Source organism: Lissotriton helveticus, chromosome 5_1 (genome assembly GCF_964261635.1).
Source record: "Lissotriton helveticus chromosome 5_1, aLisHel1.1, whole genome shotgun sequence".
Classification (NCBI taxonomy): domain Eukaryota; kingdom Metazoa; phylum Chordata; class Amphibia; order Caudata; family Salamandridae; genus Lissotriton; species Lissotriton helveticus.
Window position 1 is genome coordinate 2,076,089,792 of NC_136065.1, and position 24,145 is coordinate 2,076,113,936.

The following is a 24,145-nucleotide window of genomic DNA, read 5'->3' on the forward strand; positions in this document are numbered from 1 at the left end:
GATGGACGGAGCGTTTGAACAAATCAAACACTCACCCCCAGTCAACTGATCTGGGTTTAATCCATCACCATTCTTTAGTTCACTCAGCCACCCCAGTTCAGACATGGCTATATGCAAATCAGTCTGACCCTGTGCCTTATGGGAACAGTCCAGCCCGAACTGCCAAGCCATGTCTTCCCTGGACCGGAAACAAGCATCCTGGGACCGGTTTCGGATTCATAATCCTCATCAGCCAGGCTATCTTGAATCCAGTGGCCAAGTGAACAAGGGACTCACGTCTGAGCATACCCTGCCACACTTAGGGCGAACAAAGCGATACAAAAGGGGATGATGGACGGAGCGTTTGAACAAATCAAACACTCACCCCCAGTCAACTGATCTGGGTTTAATCCATCACCATTCTTTAGTTCACTCAGCCACCCCAGTTCAGACATGGCTATATGCAAATCAGTCTGACCCTGTGCCTTATGGGAACAGTCCAGCCCGAACTGCCAAGCCATGTCTTCCCTGGACCGGAAACAAGCATCCTGGGACCGGTTTCGGATTCATAATCCTCATCAGCCAGGCTATCTTGAATCCAGTGGCCAAGTGAACAAGGGACTCACGTCTGAGCATACCCTGCCACACTTAGGGCGAACAAAGCAATACAAAAGGGGATGATGGACGGAGCGTTTGAACAAATCAAACACTCACCCCCAGTCAACTGATCTGGGTTTAATCCATCACCATTCTTTAGTTCACTCAGCCACCCCAGTTCAGACATGGCTATATGCAAATCAGTCTGACCCTGTGCCTTATGGGAACAGTCCAGCCCGAACTGCCAAGCCATGTCTTCCCTGGACCGGAAACAAGCATCCTGGGACCGGTTTCGGATTCATAATCCTCATCAGCCAGGCTATCTTGAATCCAGTGGCCAAGTGAACAAGGGACTCACGTCTGAGCATACCCTGCCACACTTAGGGCGAACAAAGCGATACAAAAGGGGATGATGGACGGAGCGTTTGAACAAATCAAACACTCACCCCCAGTCAACTGATCTGGGTTTAATCCATCACCATTCTTTAGTTCACTCAGCCACCCCAGTTCAGACATGGCTATATGCAAATCAGTCTGACCCTGTGCCTTATGGGAACAGTCCAGCCCGAACTGCCAAGCCATGAAACCGGTCCCAGGATGCTTGTTTCCAGTCCAGGGAAGACATGGCTTGGCAGTTCGGGCTGGACTGTTCCCACGAGGCACAGGGTCAGACTGATTTGCATATAGCCATGTCTGAACTGGGGTGGCTGAGTGAACTAAAGAATGGTGATGGATTAAACCCAGATCAGTTGACTGGGGGTGAGTATTTGATTTGTTCAAACGCTCCGTCCATCATCCCCTTTTGTATTGCTTTGTTCGCCCTAAGTGTGGCAGGGTATGCTCAGACGTGAGTCCCTTGTTCACTTGGCCACTGGATTCAAGATAGCCTGGCTGATGAGGATTATGAATCCGAAACCGGTCCCAGGATGCTTGTTTCCCGTCCAGGGAAGACATGGCTTGGCAGTTCGGGCTGGACTGTTCCCACGAGGCACAGGGTCAGACTGATTTGCATATAGCCATGTCTGAACTGGGGTGGCTGAGTGAACTAAAGAATGGTGATGGATTAAACCCAGATCAGTTGACTGGGGGTGAGTATTTGATTTGTTCAAACGCTCCGTCCATCATCCCCTTTTGTATTGCTTTGTTCGCCCTAAGTGTGGCAGGGTATGCTCAGACGTGAGTCCCTTGTTCACTTGGCCACTGGATTCAAGATAGCCTGGCTGATGAGGATTATGAATCCGAAACCGTTCCCAGGATGCTTGTTTCCAGTCCAGGGAAGACATGGCTTGGCAGTTCAGGCTGGGCTGTTCCCACGAGGCACAGGGTCAGACTGATTTGCATATAGCCATGTCTGAACTGGGGTGGCTGAGTGAACTAAAGAATGGTGATGGATTAAACCCAGCTCAGTTGACTGGGGGTGAGTATTTGATTTGTTCAAACGCTCCGTCCATCATCCCCTTTTGTATTGCTTTGTTCGCCCTAAGTGTGGCAGGGTATGCTCAGACGTGAGTCCCTTGTTCACTTGGCCACTGGATTCAAGATAGCCTGGCTGATGAGGATTATGAATCCGAAACCGGTCCCAGGATGCTTGTTTCCAGTCCAGGGAAGACATGGCTTGGCAGTTCGGGCTGGACTGTTCCCACGAGGCACAGGGTCAGACTGATTTGCATATAGCCATGTCTGAACTGGGGTGGCTGAGTGAACTAAAGAATGGTGATGGATTAAACCCAGATCAGTTGACTGGGGGTGAGTATTTGATTTATTCAAACGCTCCGTCCATCATCCCCTTTTGTATAAATCTGACTTGGGGGCACAGAGACAATGCACAGCTGCACCAGCGTGGAGCAGGAGGAACACTATGCCCAGCAGCACCACCGGTGCCCCTCTTTCAGTACTAGAAAGAGAGACTTGAATGAGGCTCATCACCTTCCATGGTGCCCAACGACAATGCCAAGAGAACACATAAACAATGCAAGACTGCATGAAAGGGAGCAGAGAAAAAGTAGTGATGGCATATTCACAGCGAATGATTTGGAAGTTACAAAGGTAAATTAAGGGACTAACTAGAGTGGGTGCCTGAAGCTGCAATTAACACCCACTGCTCAAATTCTGCCACAGACTGGCGCCACTACATTAAAAGGAGAGTGGTGGAGGAGCACCTCCTAGTCATCAGTTGCAGGAAGCACAAGAGAGGAGCAGCCACCACGTTCAACGCACAAGACAGTCTGAGCGTCTACTCACTGGTACGCATTGAGAGTTAATGGCTAGATGAAGGAATCTGTGCCAGCCAGCTGCCCCAGCATCGAATGGCCACTGTTGTCCCATCAAGGAGAATGTCACATGGATTAACCAACCCTGCCAAGTGCACTTAAACCAAGGCAGGACCTAACACCATGACTGAGCAGCATCAAGGAAAAAGTGCTGTGCCCTCGAGCGAAGAGGAGGCGGAAGGGAGGTTACCAGCCATCAATGAAGCTAAGCACTAAGGAGATACCAGAGAGGGGTCCTGTGTGGCCTGAATGCAGAAAGAGGATCATCTACACACCTCAACTGCAATAGCACCGCTGCCCTGCAAGCGGCCAGAGACTATTCAGGGAGTGCTGACAACACTGCCTTAAGACTGTGTCACACATTGTCCCATTGCAGGCAAGAGGAGAGTTGCACCTCGCCTAGTGGCAAGCAGCCACCAACGCAAAAAGAGAGGAGAGTTTCACCTCCCACAGCCATACTGCGGTGCAGCTGAAATACCTTGTAGAGGAGAACAAAGGTATGGAAGAGGTTGCAAAACAGATCCATCAAAGTACGCCTGCCTCCACTGCAGTCCATGAAATGGCTGATGAACCTAAGAAGATGCCCCGTCCTATAGACAGGAGCGGACCTGAGAGTGGTCCGTGGTGGGAAAAGATGCATAGTCAAAAGGACACGACAGAGTGAGCAGGATGTTCGTGTGAGAACACGTGGCCTGTCACCACTTCAGTGCATGTGCAGAAAAGACATGCAATACGTGGCCTGTCGCCACTTTGCAACATTTACAAAGAAGACATGTGGCCGGACACCACATCACACAGAAAGCAAGAACCAAGGAAGAAGAGAGCGTGGCAGGTTGCCACATCCGCAAAGAAGGAAAGGAGTGGAGAGAAAGGAGTGTGACAATCCTGTCACAGAAGAACAGGCGACCACAGGTGTGCAGGAGAAGTCAAGAAGGGGACAAGAACAAGTACTTTTACCATTACCTGAGTGCACCTACTAATACAAGCCAGCCATCGGGGTACAGGGACGTCACGGGATATAGGTCAGCAGGAGTACCAAACGTAAGCCGCATACATGCGCAAACTGTGTATCTGCCCCGCGCTTCAAAGTGTGACCGTCCAGCCACCTGTCGCCGGCTGCTTAAAGTAAGTGGCATCCCTGTTTGCTTACATACATGCCGAATAAGAAGAGCTGCACCAAGTGTTAAACGAGCTACATGACTGCAAGGATCCTCCAGTAACCCTTACTCCATGCAACTCAGCACCACCTGTCATACAATTTGTCTCATGGCAGCCACTCCATCATTTGCCATGTGCATCAACATCATCCCAGCAGCATCAAGTAACACGACTGGAGTCCTGCACCGTTACCATTCAGAGTGACAATCTGGAGAACCAGTAACCATTTGTTTAACTGGCGTACATCCTGCTCCCGGTAGCGAGAGCATGTTCTGACCAGGACACATCCACCAGTGACGTTGCACGAGTGACTAGGCGTTGGCTTCAAAGTGATCTTGCGGCTGTCCTGATGCAGACCCAGTGCAGCCCATAGGCAGCCCAGTGGCAACTCATCCAATGGGCCTTTCCCACGTGTGAGAGATCGACTCTACTTTGCAACAGGTCACAGAATGCCAAGACTGTCTTCAAGGGATCTAGCAACATCATTTTCAGGTGTACAATCGACTCCCCCTACGCTCCTGAAGCACCTATGTTTGAACTATAAGACACCAATTGCCTCAAAGCAAGAGTACGCTGGACGGACTAACATCACATAGGTGGACTGTCACTCAACTGATGCAAAGCTGAAAGGTCCGAACTTCATAAGCACTGTGTTTGTGTCCAGATGTACCTGGTTAAAGTATGGATACGTGCCAAGATGCCCAGGTGCTCCCAGCTGCACCTGTCCACCGCTGTCCTGCGGACTGCATCTCAGAACTGTGAGACTTCAGTTATTTTTAGTTGTCTTCTCAGTCCTTCCCACAGGTTGGGACTCTTTTTTGTTGTTGTTTTTTTTAAATAAAATTTGGCAGGAATGTTGTGTCCTGCTGGACACAGTCTACTGTTTTGCCATCCACTACCGTGAGGGTTGTCCCACAACCCCACCCACACCCATCCAACACAGGCGTCACCGGTCAGATAACCCTGCCAATAAAAGAGCCTGAGTGCTCGAGGCTATTTCTAGTTATCACACATGGCGTGTCTGAGTCATCATTGAATAGCATGCGGGCCTCGGCCCCGCCCTCACAGTTATTTTGCCGGCTCACCCACGTCTAGTCCTAAATCACATCTTCCACATCACCCCCACTGTTCTTGGATATAGAGAGGTGCTAATAATATAAGAAACACACGCTCTCAGCTCCTGTGAGCACATGCCCATTCAAAGTAGTGTTCATATTAATTAGCAATTTCAAAACATGAACAAGCCTACCTCTCTTCGGTAACAAAACAATGGTAAGCGTGGAGGCCTTTAGAATAGCAACAGTGCTGTGCAGTAGTCTATCTTTGATACAAATCGGTTTTTGGAGCTAAATAAAATTAAGTCAACAAAGCCAATCACGTGGGAACCGTTGCTCAACGCCTGGCGCCTTCCACGTCGAGGAAACGAGTGACGTTCCAGCGTAAGTCTCATGTGGCCGCCTGCCGCGCGCTGTCCCGCCCGCAGGCGTTGTCTGTGACGAAGACAAAGGGCCTCGTGCGCGTCACGTGCCCTCCGCGCAAACCACAGCCGATTGAAACGTCCCGCCATTCCATGGCCCTTTCCCTTAGCTGTGGGCGCGCCCTCCTCTCCTCCGCGAGCGAGTTTCCTCGAGCCGCCCCCTGGACTAGCGCACGTGCTCCCTTCTGTCTGGCGTGCATCGTTCTCCCCTCCATCCACACAAGATGCTTCAGACGGCCTGAAACCCCTGACTGGAGCTTTTCTGCTTCCGTTCGTGTATCTTTCATTCTGCATGCGTTTTGCTATTTTCATTTAACTGGCAGCATGGATTGCTTTTGTTATTGTTTAATTTAATTCTCTACCTTTCTAATCCAGCAGGTGTGCTGCTGGTGTTCTAATATTCCATCTGCGCCCATAGATTGAATTTTGCTTCTGTGCACTATGTTTATGTTATGGCAGTGGCACTCATGCTGTCCACTGCTTTTTTAGTTCGCTATTTACCACTCATAAGCTCGCAGTTAGTCATGTGTGGGCATATTCTTCTATTTGTTTAAGAGTCCACATTTCTTTCATCAGGGTATGTCCGATACCACCTCGGGTTTTACTTTATTCTCTCTCACATCCCTTATAATTTTGTGCCTTTTCCTGTTCTTTTATATGACATACTTTACTCTGCCCGTGAGCCAGACCTGTGCTTTATATTGCAGTATCTGAAAAAATAATAATGTCTAAGTCTTGCTGTCCTCGCACGTACTGCTGTGGGGTTAATTACCCACCCCCTCTCTCTCCTAAGAACTCTTGCCCTCCTCCCATATGCTTCAGAAATTCCTGTCTGCCTCGTTGCTGCCCCCGGTTCATTGTACCGCCGCGTGCTGTCCATCCAATAAACTGCATCAAGCCATACAGCCCTCGGATTCACATTAAGGAAAAGCCCATTGCCCCATGTCCTTTAATCATTTGCAGATTTATCTCTGATTGTCATCCCATTAATGACACCTTCAACTCACATCCCCCATCCGGGCACCCCTCGCATTGCTCAAATTCCTGCCCCCCAACTTTGCGTTCTACCTCTTCCAATTCTTGCTAAAGCTGTTATTGAGGATCACTCACAAAGGTTCAATTGCTCTTCTTTTGCTTTCCAGCTGCCCACACGTTTCCCCCTTACACAAAGATTTGCACTGACCATTTTCATTCTCACTCTTGACCTCCCTTGCTTTGACTTCCTGGATCAACCGTTTGCATTTGTTGGTCCCACCCTTTCTTCTCATCTATTGTCTGCCCCACCTTTCCTCTTAGGCTTCCGGCTCATCTTCATCATGTTACCTAAAATGCTAGATCTTTGGGTATTACCTGCTGTGCTCAACTGTTCATACCTCTGGCAAAGATCAAGACCATTCACACATTTGGAGGGCATCAAGAGGGCTTTATAGGAATGGGTCCTGATTTTTTCATGGGCTCCTTGCCATTTGCCCATCTCTTTGGTTGCCCCCCAGTCACAATTGATGGCAGTACTATCATGTGAACGTTCATGTTCCTGGAAGCAAAAGGGTGTAGTCATTTTCACACATAATGCTGACACTTTCCTGCCTGTCTGCAGGCAGACAAAAAAGCAACCTGGATAATCCCAGCAACATTAAAGTTCAGAAAACCAATGCCAGTAAACAGGATGGAAAAGAGTAGGAAGCCGAATTATCAGTGTCCACATTCGGAATAACAGTGTCCACATTCGGAATAAGTTCGGTAGGTTGTTGTCAAAGGGGAAAATGGGTTCCTACAAAAATATTAACATTAGGACAATGGGTCAGTGAGTCATTCAAACCTAGACATGAAGCAAGCTTGAAGTGTGTCATGGATGTGAGTTCAATATCATTTTCCATGTGTCAAGGGAGAGCAGTTTTCTAAAAAATGATACAGTTTTCTCAAAATGCATGTGATATTAACTATTGTTTCCTGGGATGCTCCTTATCAGATTTGCAAATTAATCCTTTTTTCTTGAGTGCCATGTAAATGAATGTGTTAGGTTCAGACCAAGAAACTGCCAATTCTAAATTGTTTGCTAACATTTTTAGATGGGATGATGACACGTCCTCTTGATCAGACCACATCTACCCTTATTATATGGCAATACTCGTGATGGCACATATCCTTTTGGAATGAATAGCCAGAAGTTCCAAGGTATGAAAATAAGAGGGAAAATTGTTCATATTGAGGAAAAAGTGGGGGAGTTCACATGTTCCACAAGAGAAATGTTACCAGGCTGGGTATTGAATCCTGTGTAAACAGAGGTCTGTATTGTAGAGAACCAAGGTTCAACTAGCATCATAGTTTTGACATTAGAGAAGAGATCTGGCGATCTCTCCTAATCTGTTGGGTGATGTCAAAATACTCTCTGAATCTGTAATCAAACATCTGCATATTTAGACATTAGAATGTTCCTCTAAAATGTACCTGTGTGAAAATGTCGCAGCAATCTGTTTAGACCAAAGAGAATATCCTAATTATTGGTATATAGGTGACAGCAGCAAGCATAACTTTGAGGTACTATGTGTAAATGCACAACCAAAGAATAAAAGTTACAAATAAAGAGCGCAGAGGTCCAAACCAATTTCAAAAGGCAAAATACTGTTAAAATCAAGAGTAAAAAAGTTTGGAAAGTGGTGTAGGATTTAAAGTCCCTTACCCCAATGTGGAACAACCTGTTCCCCATTTTGATATTCTAGCAGACCCAGTAGGTTTTCTTGTGCAAGCGACCCATATCATATTCTCTATCCGTTTTAAATAGAATTGTTTATTCCTCACCAGTACTGTGTTAGACTCGGCTGGATGTTTGTGGGCCATCCATAATAGTAATTCTTTTATCCTGAGTGTATATATTACCCCTGACCAGAGCCTGGCTCTTCTAACAGTCAGTGGCAACTGACTATAGTAGATGGGTGTAGGAGGCTGGTATATGGTGTACACCTATTGGTGATGCACCCTGTAAGAGTCTAGGCAATCCTTAGTGGTAGTGAAAGTGGTCCCTCATAACCAAAGCTCTTAAGAGGTAGCTGGGGAGAGCAGCTAAGGGTTATCTAGAAGGGTGTAAAGCAGATGCAATTACCACAAAAGTCAGGCAGTGATGCTCACACATGAAAGAACCACACCAGTGTTGGAAAAATAATGTGATATTTATTATAACACCCATCACTAAACTACTTTGGTATATCTCCTACCCGGAGATATGAATACACAACAAATATGACCTGAAAACTGGTGATTAAGCACATAAAACACATAGGTCGCCTATTGGGGGGGCTACCAATATACTAAAAAAAGCGAATGCGAAAAGGGTGCCTGGTCGAGACTACCACCCAAGGATCTATTGTACAGGGGAAGCATGGAACCACCAAAGTTAAGTTGCTAGATTTTCCTAGGGGCCTGAGTGCAGAGGTGATACCCCTGGTCAGTTCCCGTAGGAGAACATGGGAAAGTCACAGTTAGGTTTTTGAGGATTCAGGACCAGAGGAAACCCGTTGGAACAAGGGAGGTTGGAGAACACCCCCACCCGTGGATACCCAGATAAGCATGAAAGCTACACCAGAAAAACCGGCAGCATAGGTGTGAAGTGTGGAGTGGTGTCGGAACTGCCTGTTGGAGTCAATGGGGGACCTTCTCTATCCAACTGCTATAGTGACTCATGGACCAGGTCAGTAGAACCCAGGCATTGATTCTGCATGAGGGGTACCTAGGGAGAGAGAGGAGGCAGAGTCCGGCGTTGCCCTGGAGGTGCAGGGGCAAAATGCCAACCCTTCTCGGGGGGTCCTTCACTGTAGGACGAAAGCCTTGAAGTTGCAGCTGTGGAGTCTGGGCAATGCTGTAGGATCTCAGGAGCCATCCACAAGTTGTCTCACGCTGGTTGACGAATGGCGCGAGGGTCAGTGGCCAGCAGAACCACCAACAAACCATGGCAAATGCACAGAGGTTTTGCTGGATGAAAATGCGAAATGGGAATCAGCAAGGTCCAAGGTACTCATCCACTACAGATAAGTTAGGGCTGGCCCTCAGCAAGCAGAAAACCCAGCAGGAATCGAAGACCCCAGAGGGACCCTCTGGCAACAGGCACAGGGAGTCGCAGGGAAGCCTCAGAAGCACACCAAAGGTGGAGGCCCACATCGTAGGGGATGCAGTGAGGACGACTCTTTTACAACGGTGTGATACTTGAGCCTGGGGCTTCTTGGAGCTCGAAGATCTCTGGACTGGAGAGCCAACACACCTCGGCAACAGCGAACAGATGCAGTGCACAGGGGCTCGGTCCTAGCAGCTCCAAGGAGGAATCACAGTCTTTTAAGTAGCACAGCAGACGGGACAGGTCAGACCTCTGGAGAGCCACAAAAGCATCACCTGTGTTGCAGAGCCTTGGAGTGTCTGTGGGACAGCAGGATTCACAAGCCGGTTGTCATCATTGCGATGCCTGCGGTTGCAGGGGAGTGACTCCTTCACTCCAAGGGAGATTTCATCTTGCTGTCCCTGATGCACAGAGTCCTTGTGACTCTGGAGGATGCATGGCCACAGAGGTTGCAGGGTCTTTGCAAAGTACGGGGACAAATCGCAGTAGTAGCCCTCCTACTAGATGCAGTCTTGACTTGGGTCCTGGCGAAGTCCAGCAGGAGAATCCAGTGTCCTGTTGCAGAAGAGTCTTGTGGAAGAATCTTGTATATGAATCTTGCGGAGGAATATTTGTCAAGACAAATCTAGGGTCCCACCCTCCAGGGAGCTCTCAAGTAACCCAAGAATGGGGTTGGTCAGCTTCTGCAGTGACCCACCTATCAGGGGGTGTCAGGGATGCTACCCAGATGGAATGACCAGTCAGATGCTCGATGGAGCCTCTGCTTATCTTATTTTCAAGATGTCAGAATCAAGTGGCCACCTGGAAAAGCTTTGGGCACCTCCCAGGAAGAGGAGCTGGACAGGGGGTGGGGGGTGGTCACCTCCCTGTCCTTTGTGTGGTTTCTCACCAGAGCAGAAGCCAAGGGCTCTACACTGGGAAAACTGGTTTATACAAGGGGGCCCCAAATGTGCCTTTCAAAGCAGTCCAGTGGTGCTCAAAAGCATCCCAACCTAACCCAGAGACACCTAGTTCTAAAGGGGAGGTGGTAACACCTCGCCTCTACAGGACATCCTTTATTCTGCCTTCTCCTGCTCGAGTCAGGCTCAGCAGTAGGAGAGCAGAACAGTGTCTGTGGTTGGCGGCAGCACTGGCTTGTAAGCAGGCCCTGCAGGCTACTCAGGTAGAAATGGGGGTCTCTTCTAAGGAGCCCTCCAGTAAATTGTATCAGGCAACTAACACAGGAATCAGTGTAGTTGCATGTTTCCAACATGTTTGATTCCAAACATCACTAGGTTTGGTGAAGCCATTATGTAGCTGGACATCTTGGGTTGACCAGTGTCCACTACATACCTTTAAATGGCTTCCCCGTACTTACAAAGCCAAGAGAATGGAGTCTGGGATTTGTAGGGGTGCCTCTGCGCGTGCAGGATTTTTTAAAGACAGTGGTCCTTAGACAAGAAGGAGATTTTTAAGGAAATGAATATAGACCAAATGGAACTATATTTTTAAGAAATGTCCAGCCGGACAATTTATTATCTTGATGAAAATAATCAAAGAGCAATAAAACACAGAGTGTGATAAAAGTGGGACACCAGCCGATGTCCGACTAACACACTAGGGGGACACAAACAGAAGGGAAAAGTAGTAGGCAATATCGGGTCATCTGAGTATCATAAATCATAAAACAGATAATCCACAATATACACATATGCATGAAAGATTTGTGTCAGCTATGCATTTAGTGCATTTAGGTCGACGACGTTTCGAACCTTACACAATATCGGTTCATCCTCAGGACAGAAAATAGTTGCCTAAAGAGTTAACAATCACAGTTGCACCCACTGCGTGGGAATCAATATGCCATACAATAACAGGAAAAATAAAGAGAAAAAGGAAGACATAAAAGGATAAAACATGTCAGTAAATCAGACCCTTAACACAACTGCTAATACAGTGCAAGACATAAGCCATGCCAAGGTGTCAGCGGCAACAAAGTGTGATGCATGCTAGATACGAGCAGTGAGCTGGAAGTGGTAGGAGTGAGGTGTGTGGCGCGGTGCCCCAATGGTGACTAAGACCGACGGGTTTAATTTAAAAAGGGAGAAGGAGGTGAAGCGGATCGCCAAAGTGCGAATATACAGGTGATCTATGTCAAGAATTGTGACCAAGGTGAAGGACTCTAAAGGAGTGTGCCGATAAGAGACGGTGCGGGATAGGTCTAGATGCACCGTGGCAAGAAGTGGCTTACCGGTGGGGTGAGGCTGAAAAGAGTTCAGCACAAAACTCAATATAGAGCAATAATCTGAGGAAGGGGAAAATGAAATTAGATCAGTGAAAACGAGCAACTGGCCATTGAGTGATTTGCCGTATTAATGGGGAGGAAACCTTACCAATGGGTGAGTCCAAGGCTATTATTGAATTAATCTGTGAGGAAAATAAGAGGGTAAGCGAGGGTGTCGATAATCACGTACAAAATGAAAGGCAAGTGCTATATCAATTGGGCTTACCAGCGGGAAAATGCCCTCGTTCAAAATTCTGTGGGGAAGGAAATATGGAGCATTAATGCCGAGGTTTTCGGCAGGATCGTGTCAATAGTCTCGATCCTACCGCGGATCAGCCTGGGCTTACCTGACGGTATGCAAAGCAGGTCCTCAATGGGGGTCCTTGCGAGCGTGAGGATTCTTCACGACTTGCACTCAGCAATGTGTAATCACAATAAGGATGTCATTCGCGGTCACGTGGAAGCTAGGGACCAATGGGAACAGGGCCGAAAGTGTCGGCCCTTTTGGGTTGGGCACAGTTTGTGAGAAGCTAATGTAGTGGGGGAGAAAGTGGCGGCCATCTTGAGTGTACTGTAGAAAGCAATGTAGAATGCAATTGCATAATCACTCTAAGAATCAACAAGTGCATTTTCGTAATACCAACAATGTACAGACATAAAATGACATATTTACAAGGTCAAGCAACGTTCAGACACTGTAATAATAATTAAAAAAAATAATAATTTGGACATGAAAAAAACTTTTTTAACAGTGAACGCAGAGAGGCGAAATTGGTAGTGGAGAGTTAAATTAATTCGAAATAAACCAGTCAGAGTCATGTACTACTATACAAAAGTCAGTAATTCAGTAACACCAAAGGACGTGAGAAAGTTCCATTAAACAGGGCATCGCTGAGGCCTAGATCAAGGAGGTCCAATCCTCGGTGCGATTCAGGCCAGTGTGCAGACTCTGTGTCTTCAGTATCCAACGTAGTTCCTCCTTGTTTAGTAACTGCTGCAAGTTACCTCCACGGCTGGGGAGTCTAATCACAGAAATAATCGTCCATTTGAAGTCCATTTCAGTGTGAGACAGTTCGGTAAAATGATGCCAAAGGGGAGCATTGGGAGTCCTGCAGCGTATTCTGCTCCTATGTTGGCACATTCTTGTGCGTGCCTTCTGGGTTGTCTGCCCTATATAGATCATAGAACAAGGACAAACAATGGCATAGATGGCATTTGTACTGTTACAATTAGAAAATTCCTTATGTGCATACTTGATATAATTGTGCGTGAATTCCTTGCCTTCTATAGTACTATCACACATAGAACAGTTGCCGCACCTCACATGCCCAGTAAGTCTGGGGAGACCCCAGAGTGTGTCAATTGTGGCCATTTTTTCGGGAGCAGGTAATGCTGCGCGCACCAAATGGTCTCTCAAATTCTTAGACTTCTTGAAGGCAAACAAGGGTTTGTCTAGTTGGAGTTGGCCTGCATTCAACACTGGCCAGTGTTTCTTGATACTTTTAGTAAGAGAATTGGATGCTGGCGAAAAAGTAGTCACACAGACCAGCCGGTTCTGTGCTTTTTTGGGTTTAGGTTCCAACAACACTTCCCTGGGGCAAAACCACGCTCTTTTAAGTGAAGTTCTTACCAGTCTACGTGGATGGCCTCTAGCGCCAAGTTTGACGCTAAGTAATTGTGCTTCCTTAAAGTAATCATCTCTAAGGTAGCAATTTCTTCTCAACCGTAGAAATTGTGAATAAGGGAGGGAATCACGGAGCGCTCTGGGATGGTTGCTCTTGTAGCTTAACAAAGTATTGCGCTCTGTGGGCTTCCTATAGAGGCTGGTGATTAGTACGCCCTCTTTATCCTGTATATTAAGGTCTAAGAAGGGAATGCTAGAGTGGCTTGTAGTTTGAGTATAGGTGAGACCACTACAATTGCAATTAAGCCAATGTAAAAATTGGGGTAACAGGTCATCAGAGTCATTCCAGATCATAAAAATATCGTCAATATACCGCTTCCATAGTCCTATGCCACTATGGAAGGGATTAGACGAAGTCAGAATGCGTCCGCATTCAAGGCTGTCCATGTATAATACCGCTAAGTTGGGGGCAAAGACAGCCCCCATGGAAGTACCTTTGATTTGGCCGTAGTATTGACCATCAAACAAAAAATAATTCTTAGATAAACACATTTCCAGGAGTTGTAAAATAAACATTGTAGGTATGCGGTGGGGTCTGGGACGACTGTTCAAAGTATCTGGAATAACCAACATTGAATCATTCTGTGGTATATTGGTATACAAAGACTCCACGTCCAGGGTACAAAGTACACTGGACGTGGAGTCAAAAGGGCACTCCTCTATCAGGTTGATCATGTGCATACTATCCCGTATGTAACATTGGGTAGCAGGCACAAAATCCCTAATGAAATAATCCACAAAGAGACCTAAAGGTTCTAAAATTGATCCACACCCTGACACGATGAGCCGGCCAGGGGGATGTTCAGTGTTCTTGTGCACCTTCGGTAGCGTGTAAATAACCGGGGTGCGTGGGGATCTGGCATTGAGAAAAATAATTTCTTTTTTACTGAGAAAGCCAGAATCTAGCCCTTCCTTAGTGACCAACTTTATCAGGTTCTGTATCTCAATAATTGGATTTTTTGGAAGTTTAACATAGTGTGCAGGGTTATTTAATTGTCGGAGAATTTCTGTTTTATATATGTCAAGATTTTGCAAAACAATTCCCCCGCCTTTGTCTGCAGACTTAATAATAAGTTCAGAGTTTGATTTAAGGCTAAGTAACGCTCTTTTCTCATCCAACGATATGTTATAGGGGATGAAAGAATGGCGTTTCTCCAAAATGGAGAGGTCCTGCAGGACAAGTTTTTCAAATGTTAAAATTTCTGGAGGCACCATACTGCCAATGGGTGAAAAAGTGGAAGGTGGTCGAAACGGAGTATTAGATACTGGTAAAGGCTTAGGATGGAGTAGAAAAAAAGCGTGTAATCTCAGTTTTCTGAAGAACCGTAGTAGTTCAGTTTGGACATCCAAATAATTCGGACGTACAGTCGGGACAAAAGAAAGGCCCTTACTAAGTAGCGACAATTCATTTGAGATGTCATCAGTGATGTCACTGACCATGTCATGAATGATCTAATATGTGACATCATCAGCAGTGGATTGCGGGTGCGCGAAATATAGTTAGTACAACTAACTATATAGGAGCAATTTCAATGGTTTTGTATGAGTGAAATGTCCAGCTAACTATAACACCCCTAAAACTTATAGTTTTTTGAGTGAATTTCAAAGGTTTTTTAAAAGCTAATTCCTAACTATATAAGGCCTGAAACCAATGGTTTTTTCAGTGAATTTGCAAGGTTTTTTAAATGCTAATTCCTAACTATATAAGGTCTGAGACCTATGGTTTTTTCAGTGAATTTGCAAGGTTTTTTAAATGCTAATTCCTAACTATATAAGGCCTGAAATCTATGTTTTTTTCAGTGAATTTGCAAGGTTTTTTAAATGCTAATTCCTAACTATGGGGCCGATTAGGATGGTGGACGGGCCTGCGTCCGTCCGCCACCGCAGAGGTGGAGAGACCGTCCGCAGGGGCAGCGGCGGTCCCTCCGTGCAAATTAGGATGCGACCGCCACCCTGGCGGTCACATCCTGTATGTTTAACATTGCGGCGGGTGCTGCTTGAAGCAGCACCCGCCGCAATGTTAAAACTGCATGTTTTACACGTACAAAGCGGCAGGCACCGCGCGGTGCCTGCCGCTTTGTGCATGTAAATGTTGGGGGGTACCATAGGTACCCCCCATGTGCACCCCCCTCCCCCCGACACCCTGGGGGCCCGCAACGGGCCCCCAAACACCAATGTCCACATGCTTTTCCACAGCGGAAAAGCCGCCGCGGAAAAGCATGTGTCCGTGCACATCCAAATTTGGCTGACTGTGTCTTGCAGACACCGTCACCAAATAGCCCTACACACCCCGCGGATCAGCGGCGGACGGACCAGCCGTCTGCCGCTGGTCCTACCGCAATCCCACCGCCATCCTAATCTGGCGGTGGGTGTTGTCTGTGGCCGCGGCGGTTAATCCGCATCCTCCAGGCCGACGGTGGCATTCGCCGGCCCGGGGGATGCGGATTAACCGCCATCCTAATCCGCCCCAAAATAAGGCCTGAAACCTATGGTTTTTTAAGTGAATTTGCAAGGTTTTTTAAATGCTAATTCCTAACTATATAAGTCCTGAAACCTATGGTTTTTTCATTGAATTTCGAAGGTTTTTTAAATGACAATTTTAAATGTATTAATTGTTATTTTTTTTATACTGATTTACTACATTTTTGCAGGCAGGTGTTCAGAGGGCACGCCCCCTTTTTACAACGTTCTGCAGCGCAACCCCTGGCGCGCTTGCAGAGGAGGAACTAATTCCCCTTGCATACTGAGGGTCCCTGGGGGGCAACTAGCCCACCAGGAGCCTCCAGTATACGCCAGGGAGCTGCATTACAGAGAGGTGTAATGAGGCCACACCCTTTTTTAGACCTCTCTGCAACGCAGCCCCTGGGCGTGTTTGCAGGGGGGAACTAATTCCCCTTGCATAGTGCGGGTCCCTGGGGGCCAACTAGCCCACCTGGAACCTGCAGTGGGCCCCCCACACTTCTTTATCACTATGCCGCCGCGATTTGGTCCCCCCGGGGGGGTAATTAAAAAAAAAACAGACCAGGTTTAAAAAAAAAAATATGTGGGCCTTTTTTGTCCTTGTGGGACCACCTGGGCAGGCATAGGGGGTCAGGGTGTATCTACCCTGCCCCCTTTTAGTGTTCTTCACGTTTGTTTTTCTGCTTTCTTGTGCCTCGGTCTATCTACACGCACACATATACACATATATATATGCATATCAGTCAGACGTCAGTCGATAGTCGTGAGCTACAGATACAGGAACAACCTACGAGGGACGCGAGAAGCTCCTGTGGTCTGTGGTCTGCTCCTGTGGTCTGCGCCGGGCCTGGAAGACGTCCTTGGCCGTTTTTGAGCCGGGAGCAGAAAGGGAGCAAGGAGGGACGCTTTGTGTGCTGGTGTGCTCACTCTCGAGTCCCACAGCAGTCTCCCTTGCGGCCGCGGGAAGACGTGGAAAAAGCGGGAATGCCCCGGCGGCGGCGGGAGCCGCAAAGAAGTTTTCGGTAGAGGCGCGGGAGCGCGGCCACTTTGAGGACCACACCGAGGACTAAGGACATCGTAGAGAGACCGTAGGAGACTGCACGAGACCCTTCCCCTGTGCCGCGAACTGGAGGCGTAAACCAAATCGGATCGCGGGGACTCAGCCGGTAAGGAGACACAGGGTGGGACTGGCTGAAAAGCAGACTGCAAGGAAACGTGAGCAGGCGGGCGGAGTAGCACTGTGAAAATAGCGCCGCCCTGCCACCTTGCTGTCTTGCCGCCCCCGGGACCGTCAATGCCATTCTTGGCCCCGGGATCGTCAATGCCATAATAAAACAAAAACACCTGGCAACTTTTTATTTTTTATTTTTTTATTTGAAGAAAAAAGAGAAAAAGACTGAATAAATTGTCTAAGCCACTTTTTCCAAAACCTTGCCACTTCTGTCCACCAACGACGACAGACAGAGGGGGGCAGGTAGCAGAGGATTGAGGGAAGGAGTAGAGGAGAGGAGAGGAAGGGGTGTGTGTGCTGAGCACCAGTAGCACTAGCTACAACAGCTACAACAGGGCCTCCCACATCGCACACACCCTCCCACCTTCCCATCTATCACCAACACATCCTGTCATTAAGGAAGAGGGAGAGCCCCCAAGTTCCAAGGAGTCGCGAAGGGGCCGAAAACAACCTCAACCTCAACGCTAGTATAGCCTTAGGCAGAAACAATTTGCGATGTATCACAGACGCCCTGACTGAGGACGAGCCACAGCCCAGAGTAGTAGTCTGAGCATTTAAGAGCACATCAGACCCCTCACAAAGTTGATACCGACAAAAATCAACAAAACCGGCAAAGAGAAGCAAGGAACTGAGACCAGGACTAGCCAAGCACGCTCAAGCGGTTGGGCGGGCAGGTGTGAGCGCTGGAGGTGCTCTGTGACAACCACACCGCCGTTGTAACAGTTCTCTTCAAACACACAGCCGACAAGGGGAAGGCAAGGACTCCAATTCTAAGAACCAAGCCCTGCAACAGTGTGTCCAACAGGCCAGGACCACGATAGCTAGGACACAAGATGAGATCTGGCACTAAAAGGCAAACTAATCCCTGCAAAAAGCAAAAAAAAACGAACGTGAAATCAATCCCTAAAGAGTCCTTAACTTCGCCATCAGACGAAGAGAATGAGAGAACAATGGAGAGGCAAGACCCGAAAAGTCAGTGACGATACCGGGAAAGTTGGTGGCAATACCGGAGAATCCTTGTTTACCGACACGCATTCAAGGTCAACAAAAAAATTAACACATTTTTCTTTTTGAAGGACCCGGTTTCAGCGATTTTCTCCGTCACAGCAGAGTCACAAAATTTCCCGAGCCCAATACTTTCAGAGACAACTAAATCGTTCAATGCAACAAGGGCTGCAAACAAGGAAAGTGCGCTAAAAAAGCGAAGCACACAGGAAAATTTACAAGGCAATCCCGAAAACATAGGGAAAACCAACAACATGAATAAACAGACAGAAACAGTACAGGTCCAAGTACACAACGTTTTCAGTCCCTCTGAGATAACAGATACCATTCAGGAAGGCGACAATAAACTCTCAACTAGCTCACATGTTCAAGAAACAAAGGCCCAAAAGAACTCTAAAATGTATTTGTCATCAACGCAAGACCAAGAATCGCTAGAAAGTCTCTTTGCCAAATCAAATCTACAAAACACAAGTCATAAAGAATATACCAATAACAAGAAACTAGCAGAAGGAGCGGACACGGGAGGAATACCAAGCCAGGAATTCGTCAGGGAGATTGAGTCTGAAAAGCCCACTTCAATCAAATACACACCAAAGCTGGCTAATACAATCAAGAAAAAAACAAAAAGATCACTAGACTTCAACCAATCGACAACCGTATCTCCTTCTACAAAGGGGCGTACACGCGAGCTGAAGGCCTCCACACCACAAAACATAAAAGACCACGACAGTAGCCGAATAATTTTAATTGACGATACCAGCACTACTAGTAACGAAGCTACAAACCAAGTCCAGACGGACCACATTCTAATCTCATCGACAAGCATGATCGAACAGCCTAGCGCGATAACAGGTAACAGAGCCGATCCTCAATACAACCAAAATTGGGGGAAATCCCTAATTAGTACATTGGACCAGGCAATAAAGGCACTAAACTTCCAATCTGACAAAATGGAAGTACAAATAGATCTGATAAACATCATTGCCGAGCACATTTCCAAAATAAGCTCTAAAGTCGACACAATACTAACCTCATTACCCAAAAAAGAAAATGGGGGTCGCAACGCAAATAAAAGCAGAAATCGTACAAACTCAGGAAACGGACCCCAAACAAAAAATCAGACAAAATTTAGTCGCTGTAATTGTGGCAGCATAATTGAAAAACTGGCCACCCTACCAGAGATACTAACTCATATCCTGGGTGTAGTCAAATCAACCGGCGAACTAAACAGAAACAGGGAACAAACGAACGGTACACACAAGGAAAGAACTCCAAACGGTCAACCCGGAAGACAAACCCAGGAACAACCCCCCAATAGGGTAGAGAAGAAAATAGCTAATGGACAAGACAAAGGGTTGTTGGAAAGCCAAGAAGAGCAAATTAACGAAGGCTTGCCAACCCTTTTGACCGAACATCAGGACAAATTAACAAAACGTCAACGAAAAAGAGCAAGGAAGGCTCGGCCCAAACAAAACAAAAAATCCACCGGTGTCCTGGACCACATCTTTCCAATGTTTAGAAAGAGACCAAGCCAAGATCCTGAAGAACAAAAAGACAGGCACAAAAACCCGGAAAGTACTCAATATCAACGAAACCAGGAATGGGTAAGCTTTTCCTTTGAAAATTCCGCAAAGACGAAAGAAACACAAAAAACAGAACCAAAAACCCCTAACGGGCCAACAAGACCCAAACAACCAATCGAAGACAAAACCAAACCCAGACGCAATACTAAAGAATCTCCAGGAATAGTATCTTATGCTGACCACGGCCTAATTGCCGGGGACAAAGATAAGGTCATCCATACCATCATTGGCAACTTACACCCCACTTTTTCAGTATCCGAATCAAAAGAGGAGGAGGAAACAAGTAAACCGGACAAAAAGCACCAGATCAAAAATGAAAGCATGGCCGTAAGACAACAAAAAACCTTACAACACGATCATGATCTGAGAGCTTTAAAGATTACGACTAACGCAATAGGCAGGTATGTCACAACAAAACAAGATCTTCGCGAACCTGTGGAACCAGCTCAATGTACAGGAATCAGATTAATGAAGGAAACAAAAACCAGTAGGGAGACATTATTCGTCCACGAAACAGAAAGCGATCCAAAATTAGGGACCCCAAGTGCAAAAAATCCCACAGATTCTCAACCGAACAACATGAGATTAACATCAGAGGAAATTGAACCAGTAATAACATTCATGCCAGAATTTGAAACAAAGGGAAAACACGACATCCTCAACAGAGGAAATATCTTAAAATTGTTCAAGGAAATTCCAGCCCTAAAGGGAATTGTTTCCCAAGACATGGAAACTGTAGAGTTCCAGCAAAATAGAGCAAGGCCAGGAATAGAAAACTCAGTTACCACTTGGAAATCAAAGGAGTTAGCAGCACAAATCTACGCACACAAAGAAACAATTGAGAACTGGGGAATTAAAATACTTCAACACAAGCAACCGAAATACCCTTATCCTTTACAAAACAGCTCGGATTATCAAAAGGACAAGGAGCACCAAAGGCCCCAAATGAAATCATGTTTACAAGCAGCTAGAGCAACCTCCCCAGAAAAAGGAAGAAACAAAAACCGGTTTAAAAAATCAGACACTCATTTACCGGCACCAAGGCGGTAACCAAGACTGGTCTTGGATCCCATCTGTACTAAGCGAAAAGGGCTCCTAGAACTGACAAAACAAATATACTCAGAAAACAAGTAACTGGCAGACAAAAGTATAAAACAAGTGGAGACCAAATTAAACTATGCTCCTGGAACGTGCATGGCTTCAATTCCATGGAGCAGGACCATGAAACTCTAACATTTTTCGACAAGTCGGACATAATACTTTTACAAGAAACATGGAACTTATCACAAATAGGAATCCCAGGTTTCACGGACCATCATATACTAGCAGAAAAACATGCGAAATATGGACCTCCCCGGGGAGGCTTATCAATCCTCATCTCACAGAAATACAACTGGACCCAAGAAACAATGGATGTTGGACTAAACTGGGTTCAAGCCATAAAAATCACAATACAGCCCCGGCAACAACTGCTAATACTAAACATTTACATACATCCAGATCAGAAAACAAAAAAGGAAAAAATGGAAACACTGTTAACCCTGATCAAAACCTTACAAAAAACTAACAAACAATGCTCCATGATAATTTCAGGAGACTTCAACCAAAATTTACACAACACCAAAACGACTAGAACGAACAGAGATAAAGGGGCAGCAGAAGCGACCACTCAAATTAACCAGAGGAAAATAGAAAAAATGGGCCTATCAATATTAAAAAGTAAAAAAAAGGAAGGTCTGACTCAACCGTGCATCACCTATGTGAGCGGTAACGTTAAATCAGCACTGGACTTTACACTAGTAACAACGTACCTGACAAACTTAATCGTGGAATACACAATAGTCCAGCGCCTGGAAAATGATCATTATCCGCAAATTCTCAGGTTGAACATCATTGCACCCAGAGCCGAGAGAACGAGGTCATTAAACCAAGAAACAGAAAAATTCAACCTACGAAAAATAAAATGGAGGGGCGAGGACACACAAAAAATCATGACTACGGCTACCAACTTCATGCTGCAACACGGGAGCCTCGACAACGGTGATCCAATACAAATTTGGGACAATTTGTTGGAGGTTTTAATTGAAAACCACTCAGCGCATCCGAGAGGTAATAGAAATCAAACAAGAGCACCAGCGCCCTGGTTTAACAAGGATCTAAAACAAGAAAAAAAGAAACTAGCAAGGGTCCAGCGAACAGCAGTAAAGAGCCAATATACAAACATAGTAGATCTCAGAAATATGATAAAGGAATACCGGCGAAAACTATGGGCAGCAAAAGGCCTATATAAAGAACAGGTATGGACAAGGCTACTGATTTCCACCAAAAAACCCTCCTCCAGAGAGTTCTGGGTAATCATTAATGAACTAAATCTGGGACAGACACTACAACAGGATCCCGGGATCAGCAACATGGAATGGGAGAACTACGTAAAGAATCTCTACCTAATAAAGGATCCCAAAAGAACCAAAAAAAAAGAACAAAGGAGCCCAAGGGAGAGCGAGGATTATAGTACAAACCCACTCGTCAGTGTCACCACAGAACCAAATTTTAACTAGGAAGAACCAACGATAACCCAAGCCCAAATAAGAAGGCTACTACAGAAATTAAAATCAGAAGGGGCCCTGGGGCCAAATGGCATCCCAACCGCAGTCTACAAAACAGACACGGATTTCTGGGCGGACCTATTAACTACACTATTCAATGACATTTTAAAAAAAGGAATCCTTCCAGAAACATGGAGAGGTAACATCATCCACCCAATTCACAAGAAAGGGGATCGGAAGGAGCCTGGAAACTATCATTTAATTTCATTAATTGACGTAGAAGCAAAGCTGTATGCCTCATGCCTGTTGAAAGAACTGCAGGATTGGGAAACCTCAACAAAAATAATACCTAGGTTTCAAATCGGATTCACAATGGGGATGGGGACAACAACCAACCTGGTTACCCTGTGCCTACTAACCGACAACGCCAAAAAAAGAAAACACCACCTATATGCGTGTTTCGTCCACATAAAATCAGCATTCGACCACGTAAGCAGGCCCAGGTTGTGGAGCAAATTAAGAGGTTGGGGGATGCCGGAATATCTAATAAATGCAATTTCAAGACTATACAGAGAGACATGGGCCAAGGTCAAACTAGGTAATGGTAGCTGCCTTACCTACAAAATTGAAACACAAGACGGACTAAAACAAGGCTGCGTCCTCGCACCTAGTCTTTTTAACCTATACCTTGCCGACATCGGAAGAAAAATAGATGGAATAGAAAGTCATGCACCGAAACTAGGCAACGTTCCGGTACCTATTATGCAGTACGCCGACGACATAGTCTTACTAAGCAAAACACCGGTCGGGCTGCAACGCCTAGTGAATACGCTGGTTACGTACTTAACTGAGGAAAACCTGGAGCTGAACAAAAACAAAACCAAAGTGCTTCGAATTACGGAGCGCAAGAAACTGAAATACACATGGACAATTAATAATTCTCTCCTTGAAGAAGAGGACTCGTACAAATACCTGGGGATGACCATCGAGCGGGGTAATACAAAAAAGAAGCACATTCAGGTACTAAGAGGGAAAGCGCAATCTTTAATATACGCATACAGACAACTGCAAAAGACAGTGGGTGGTCCAAACTATACCCACTTACCAAATAATCCCTACCTTGTCTTACGGACTAATCGGATGGCTTGGGAGCGAATCGGTAATCTTAAACAGCCTTCAAAACAAAATATACAAAGTGGTGTTTGGGTTGCCAAACTCCACATTTGTAAAATTTTGCCACAAGATCCGATCCGCACCCAGTGACTCCTTGGACAACTTGTGCTGGGAGGAAATAAACCTTTTAGTAAAAAAGCCTAACACCACACATTGGGGAGAATTCCTTAACCAGAGTTTGTTAACCCTGAGACTCCACGAAGTGTGGGAAAAAAACATCGACCACAAGCAGTTTTGCAAAATAGCAAATGGTTCGGCAAAAAAGATCTCCTTGGTCAAAGACAAAATAATTCTAAGCAAACGGAGACACGCCTGGACAGTAGTAAACTCTTATTCCATCCAAAAACCGCAAGTTTACTTAGCCCAACACTACTGTCAGCACTTAAATAAAACTCTAATAGCGTACCGTCTGGGCATGCATTTCACAAAAGACCTAATGCCTTCCTGGAAACGAAAAAAAGAAAGTGCAAACTGCAGACTATGCGGATACAAGAACGAAACAGTGCAACACATACTATGTGTATGTCCTGCGCTGCAAGCCTTAAGAAGAAGATATCTGCGGGAAATCTTCAACACACTGAAAATCCGCACATGCAGACAGGCGGTCATACGAT

At 46.1% G+C, this 24,145-nt stretch overlaps 1 long non-coding RNA gene across 2 annotated transcripts in view; it reads left to right on the forward strand.

Annotated features, from left to right (window-relative positions):
- Positions 1-24,145, forward strand: part of LOC144756316 (uncharacterized) — a 255,827-nt gene that overhangs the window by 140,565 nt on the left and 91,117 nt on the right. The window contains exon 1 of one of the 2 annotated variants that reach the window (XR_013595124.1): positions 7,118-7,221. The exons of the other annotated variant lie outside the window; for it this stretch is intronic. This is a non-coding gene — a long non-coding RNA (uncharacterized LOC144756316). Of the gene's footprint in view, positions 1-7,117; positions 7,222-24,145 lie in introns of those variants that run through there. 2 annotated transcript variants of the gene reach the window in all.